Below are 7,148 nucleotides of genomic sequence, written 5' to 3'. Positions count from 1 at the left end.
AATAACGTCCAATAAAAAGGTTAATGAAATGTTCCACAAGTTGGAACAACCCCAACAATCTATTTTTTCTTCCTTTTTCTTTATTTTTCAAGTTTGTTGTTCCGTCATTTATCACAACAGGCGCGTACAACAAACAACCCGCGAAAGGTGAAATCCATAAAGTAGTCAACTTAACTTTATTACAATTATTATAGATGTTTTAAGGCTGTAAAATTCCTCACTACACATTTTATACTCTGTTTAGACAAAATGGAACATTTTTACTCGTTTTTTGCGCCTACTTAAACTCAGTTTAAAAGTTCAAAATTTCATAGAAAAATAAGTCAAGAATGTCAAAAAGGTAAAGAAATAAGGAATGTAAAGCATTACTCAGTCTTCTTGATCAGTAAAAACAACACTTTTCTTTTTTTTATGCATAGTTCCTTTTTCAATACACAATAATTAGATTTAATTACTTAATTGAAAACACCAGATAAAACTATAAAAGGAACATTTATTAGGAAATGTGCAAATTACTGAATACTTTTACATACAACAAATAAGGCTTCAAATTAAAATAATCAACCATCCAGCAGCATTAATACTTAACACTTCCTTCATAATGTTCTAGATGATATTTAGACATATCTTATCAGAAACAGGTTTGTTTTCCATCCTTCTAAAAATACAACAGTAATAGAAAAGTAATAAATAGGCGATGAGAAACTTTAAAGCTAAGTGTTTTTTCGTTATAGACCAGGAGAATAAAGGATGACTTGACGGTGCGTCTGACGGCAGCTCAGTTTGTTGCTCAGGAAACAAGGAAGTCCACTGTTCAGTTCTACAAAATAAAAGAGGAAATTAAAGAAAACATATTCCCAAAAATATTTGTGGTAGAGAAATGTTAAAATGTGATAGTTGAGATTTTCTGATAGTAAAGCTTACATGTCCACATGTTGAGGCACATTCCACACCAGGCCACAACACTGGAGATCTGAAGCGCCCTGCCGCACTCCGGGCTCATCATGCAGTCCCTGACCTTCAAGCAGCATTTTGGACAACCTTTCTTTTTGTCCTTCTCCTTCTCCTCCTGTTTCTTAGGCTTGGTATCTTCATGCTTCTGTGGCTGTGTCTGCTGCACATTGTGGGGCTTCTCATCCCAGTCGTCACTCGCACCTTTCCCCATGTCTGTGTCTTATGGTCTTATGATGGAACACAAATAATGTTTAGACAGATGAACTCTAAGAAGGAAAAGCAAAAACCGTGTTGGTAACCGTACAAATTTTGGATGATTCATGACATAAAATCAATACCCTCTTAATTCAAAGTACCAACCTGTAGGGGTTTATTGAAGAAATGAATAATATCTGTCCTCAAAAGTGAATCATAATCTCAGTAATCTAAGTGTCAGTCCTTTTATGAACACTTAATTGAATAAGATTACACTGATTTGACAGATTAACAGTCAGTCTGATGACGGTTCCTCTGGTCAGAAACTGAACCCTCCTGTTCTTCCTCTGAGAAACAATCGCTCTCCACAGCTACCATAACATATTTAGGCCATAACCATGATAGTGAAATAGCTTATGTGTGGCATACTTAAGCCTAATTTAGCAATTCCGATGCCATCAGTGTCTTTAGAACGCTGGCATGGGGAGGGAGTTCAGACGTTTTGGATTATATATTTCTGTGTTTTTAAAACTTCATAAATAATTTATAAAGGTTAATAAAGAAGGAAGAAAAGTAAACATCTTACCTTTTGGCTTTCAGAATCCTTTAAGTCTGTCTAAACCGTATCCCTTTTTTTAAAACAGGGGAAAACAGAAAAATTTCAGCCACACAAACAGAGAAACTGAGAACGGAATGAAGGTGTTTTTGTTTCCCGCAGCTCCCATGAACGTAGAGGGCGTGGTGTCAGGTTGAACTGGTTGGACCAACCAGTCGAACCTACGGAAAACAACTATGCTTTTACTTTCGTCAAACAAGATTTTTAAAACGCATGAACAGTCCTGAGGGTGAATACTGCGGGATCATGGCTGTGATGACAGGTAAATACTTTTCAGAGGTGTAAATGAAACAAAGAGGGAAAAAAGGTCATGTCAAGTCAAGTGTTATGATCATTATAGGATTTTCATAAATTCATAATTCATAAAGGTTTTTGTGAAAAAAAACATCGGGCTGGTTTTGATTTCTAAATAAAAGATTTTCTGTACAGTTTATTTTCAACTGACAAAGAATTATACAACTTAATAAATGTGGTTAATGATTAAATGGGGTTAAATTGCTTAGTATGGTTAAAATATATGTATATATACATATATATATACACATATATAACCATAATTAATATGTGTAAGGTGCTCCAGATTTTAAGACACATTTTTGTTGTTAAAAATGTTGTTTAAAAAAAAAAAAAGCTTTTAAGTTTTCCTAATAGTGTAGAAAATGTGGTATGACTGACATTGAAGAAAACTGGGTTTGGTTCTGTTTAAAGCCAGATGTCACCTAGGACCGTCTTTTTAAATATATATATATATATACAGTTCAGTCTTAGTTTATACTCTGTTGTGATGTTGACACAAGCTGAAAACTAAATTCAAATACATTTACAAAATCATAAAAACGTTATTTGTGAACCAGCTATTGTTTGGTTGATCTAAAAAAAAACTGTTTAAATTTTAAAAATGGCAAAACGTTTCAGACAGAGATGGGAAACTTTTTTTTTTTATCCTTCTGATTTAATTTCTGCGATAATAGAGACAATATTTTACTTTCAACCTTGAGAGGTTATACTGAAATGATCAAAACAATGCATGGGGTGGTTTTCACACATAAAGGGTTTGATGGTAAAAAAAAAATATTACAATTAGATGAGCCAAAAAACAATGTTTCTGAAGGAAATATTTGAAGGAATGTGTCTATATGTAGAGTAAATGGGAATATAAAAACCATTGAAATAATCGTGACAATGCAAAGCTTTCCTTCTCCACATTGATCCATCACACAACACTGCATCGCAATCCATGATTCATCAACAGCTGATACAACTATAACAGATGGCCAAAAGGCTAATTTGCCAAACATTTATAAAGCACCAAATTTTGAGGCTCAATTCAACTTTATTGTGGAGGATAGAACAGCAGTTGAATTAAGTTTTGTGGGCTTCTGTGGTCAGAAAAATCAGTTCCAGAGCCGGGCTCTGGCTCAGAGATTAATAGGACCATCCGAGCTGTTATCAGGAAAAAGTCCAAAAACCGGAGTTTATAATAAAATGTCAAATATTATTCCAGGACTTTTTAACAAGGCAAAGCTAAAATCAAATAATGAACACATTATGGCTGGTTTTGTTTGCTTAATTGAGTTTACAGTCTGTTCATTTCTGCTGGGATGTGTTGCAAAAATGTGCAGGGAAGCGTTGCATTGAAAAGGCAATCAGACTTTAAAAAGTAATGTTACAGGGATTAATTGATTCAACCCCGCATTTGTAAAATATAACAATAAAAAAAGACAGTTTGAAGCAAGCATTTGTAGCAAAGTGATTGGAAACATGCAAATAAACAACAACAACAAAGATTAATAAGGCTTTACCGCATCATGGCAAAATGTATTGTTTCAAATTGCTCTCTGAAACATATTTAATTTAGTGAGCAGAAGGGGATAAAAAATGTAACTGTGTGTGCACAGTTGTATTATTGAAACTTTGGGGATGTAATTCTGTTTATTCATCGTCACACTGGCCTCCAGTGTAAAACTTCAAATAAAGGCCTTGAGGGTTTGGATAAAAGATGTATCATCTTCTCATGGCGCTCCTAGTACAGAATGGAAATTGAAAAAAAATAAATTACATATTAAAAACCTTTTTTTTCTTTTCTTCTATGGCTATATTTGGTATTTATAGACAATCAACATTTTCTGATGATTATGAGTTCTGCAATGGACTTTGCTAATATTGCTCACCCTTTGAAGAACTTTCTGGGGTCTAGGTTGATGTCAGGTTTCCGTCTCAGCATTCATGTGTTGAAATTCCAAAGCTGGTTTCACTAAAATAAAGGAACGTTTTGACTATCTAAATCTAAATCTGCTGGAAGTACAAGAAGTCTGTGTTTCACTTTTTTTTGTATCAAACACGTTGAGCATAGATTAATTTGTGTAGAAGGTGATAGAGCTTTGTTCGATTAAAATAATTGCTTTATTGTTTTGTTTAAATATGTCATTTATGGTCTAAACTCTTGATGGGTTCTGTGAACTATTAAGATTAGTAAAAAAAAACTTATTTTTTAAGTTATTTTTTGATTTAGGGCTTTTAGTTTTGCGTAATGTTACACGCATGCTTAGAAAAAAAAAGCAAAACACTGAAGTGTACAAAACATTGCAGATGTGGGAAAAAAGTCAGAATGTCACAAGAACTGACAAACTTTGATCGTAATGTACTTTTTTCTTGCAAATATCTTAATCTTAACCATATATCTCTGTTTTTTTTTTTCATCAACTGTAATTTTGTGAAACAGAAAATGTGTATACGTCTCTTTACTAGCAAATTTAGTTAAAAATACATGCTTCATGTCCAACTGCAAAGCTTTTACTACATTTTGGTGTTTTTTAGTTACTTAGTTGTCATAAAGTCCCACTCAGATTATCTTATGATCTATTATAAAAGCGTTCCCAGTGGTCGTTTAATTATGATTATGCCGTTTTAGGGGGAAAAAAAACTATGATTTGAAAAATGAAATACTCAGAAATGCTATTTTAATCCTAATTTTCTTTATACATGTCCTCCATCATCAGAAAAATGCCTCAAGAACATGCTTTAGGCCCGAGGGCACTTCCATTACAGCTGCCACCGCATTTTGGTTAACCCTCACATGTGGATTTGATCTCATTGCATGGTCTCGTGACATCATCCAGTCTCACCAGCCTATTGGTCTTGCGAAACCATAAAGCAGGATTTCGAGGGCAAAGGTGGAAATGGATTAAGGAGAAATTTGAGTCCTGTGCTGATAGGTTGAGGGAAGTGAGAGTGATGCCCCATTTATCTGCTGCATTTTGTTTCCTTGATATACCACTGCAGTTACAGTCCTCAGAGTTGTGCTGCTTTAAAAGAGCTTGACACTGCACATCTTTGACATCTTTGCCTGAGAAAGACTGCTGCTGCAGCATAACTACCTTTGGATGAGTTTGGCTGGTCCTCACCAGCTTTAAGCTCTTTTTCAGCTAAACTTTCATTAAATTTAGGGGTGTAAAATGATCACATTAATCGCAATTAATTACAGACAATTTAGCAAGTTTTTTGTTGTTTGTTTTTTTAAATCGAGTTGATCTCATTTTTTCATCTATAACAAGGGTCTAAGTGCTTACTTGCATGAAGGTTTTATTTAAACTCAGCTGTACGCGGCGCATACCTGTAGCTGCTATGACATCATCAATGTGCGACTTAGTAGTTCTTAACAGAATTAATCCATAACAACAGCATATAACGGCAAAACTATTATCAATTATGTAAGTGATAAAATTCAACCAATCAATTATTGGTACTTTATTCTAGTTACCGTAATTTCCGGACTACAAGCCGCTACTTTTTTCCTGCGCTTACAGCCTTGCGGCTTATTCAGCGACGCGGCTAATTTATGGATTTAATTGGCGGCCGCCATGTTCGTACTTTCGAACTCAGTGAATAGTTTGAATTCTCTATCTAACACCAAGCACAAGGCATTTTTATTCAACACACCTCTTAGCAGCCAAACAGCATGGACTTGACTTCAGGTCTTAGACACTTCAGTCATGGTTCAACAAAACGAAACACGCATGCCCAGCCGCATCCCAGAATCCTTTGGGGCCATTAGACCCAACGTGCACGTGATCGCCGCTACATTATGATGAAGCTTTCAAGTTAAAAGCAATCGTTAAAAGCAGCGTAAAAAAGTCCACCGTCACCAACGGGTTTGGAAAAGCCGGTTTGCTGCGTGCCGGAGAGAACAGCGCATGGAGTGAATTTACACTCCATTTACGGTTTCTAAGTAAACCGTAAAAGCGGAATTTTGCTTTGAAAAACTCACAGCCTCCGTGTGAGCTGGAGACATCTTCTCCTGCTGATTGAGCTGCGGGGCCGATGGCAGTCTGATGGCTCCCACACGTAACAACGCACCCGCCCCTCATACACAAAACGTACAGTAGTCCGATTGCTTTGCACAGAAACGATTTGCTCCATCCACCGGCGCAATGGGGACGAAGTGCTCCTCCTTGAAGCTGCCCTGGCCAGAGGTGTCGGAGTAGATAGGAAGGGGAGACAAGGAGCGCGCGGGGCGGGAGCGGAGTGCAGAGGCTTCTGAATTCTGACGCACGCGCCGCACTGAGGCGCGCGTATCGCGCTGAGGCGCGCGCTTTTCAGTCGCCGCTGCTTTATTTTACCGTTGTGTTTTCTAACCAGTCATGTTACTCCCATAACGCTGCTGCGACACAAGCGGAAGGAGAGCTTTTCCCGTTCACCCCTCCATGCACTGCTGCTACTTGCTCATTCTTAAACACGTACAACAGAATGGCGAGCCGGGCATTGGCCCCGCCTTTAGCCCCTAAGACTCATGGGAAATGTGGAATCGCGGATGTAAATTTCCTCATTATAACTGAGGGATGTAATGTTGATTATATGGTTACTGTTTTAATTTTATGTTAGATACCTAGATTGTCAATGAGTAAAAAAAAAATGAAATAAAAACACCATAACTGAGGAACTTGTGAACAGAATATAGGTCCATGCTGTTTGACAGATGTCGATACACTCAAATACGTGACCCAGAGGCAAAACTGGCACCACCCACAATGTGCTAATAAATTGCACTCACTCTGGGATGCTGGGCGTGATCTGTCAGGATGACAATATCGGCTAACACATGCGCGGCTTGTACTCTGACGCGGCTTGTGTATGTATAAAAGCAGTCAAAAACGTGAATATGGGTGGGTGCGGCTTGTAATCGGGTGCGCTTTGTAGTCCGGAATTTACGGTATTTTTTAGGTTTAAATCGTTTTTATATGATATGCAGATCGACGCTTTGATCTTTAACTGTGCCACTATATCACAAATTTAAATGCAAATACATCAAACTGATGTTAGTTAATAAATAGATCAACTAATTATAGCTCATAAGTAATTAACAACACAAAATGTATTAAATGGT

The 7,148-nt window shown here is 36.8% G+C and overlaps 1 long non-coding RNA gene across 2 annotated transcripts; it reads right to left on the bottom strand.

Moving 5' to 3' along the window:
• Nucleotides 1-473: 473 nt before the first annotated feature.
• LOC101159864 (uncharacterized) lies at nucleotides 474-1,874 on the bottom strand. 2 transcript variants are annotated; one of them, XR_910686.3, is made up of 3 exons: nucleotides 1,736-1,874; nucleotides 925-1,181; nucleotides 474-820 (listed from the first exon to the last, which is right to left on the bottom strand). It is a non-coding gene; the product is annotated as an uncharacterized LOC101159864 (long non-coding RNA). The 2 variants fall into 2 exon arrangements; XR_177560.5 differs by having other exon boundaries at nucleotides 925-1,220; nucleotides 1,736-1,863.
• Nucleotides 1,875-7,148: the final 5,274 nt, after the last annotated feature.

The sequence above is a fragment of the Oryzias latipes genome, chromosome 19 (assembly GCF_053564925.1).
Source record: "Oryzias latipes strain Hd-rR chromosome 19, Olatipes_Hd-rR_3.1".
Classification (NCBI taxonomy): Eukaryota; Metazoa; Chordata; class Actinopteri; order Beloniformes; family Adrianichthyidae; genus Oryzias; species Oryzias latipes.
The sequence above is the reverse complement of the archived record's forward strand: the minus strand, read 5'-3'. Positions and strand labels throughout refer to the sequence as shown.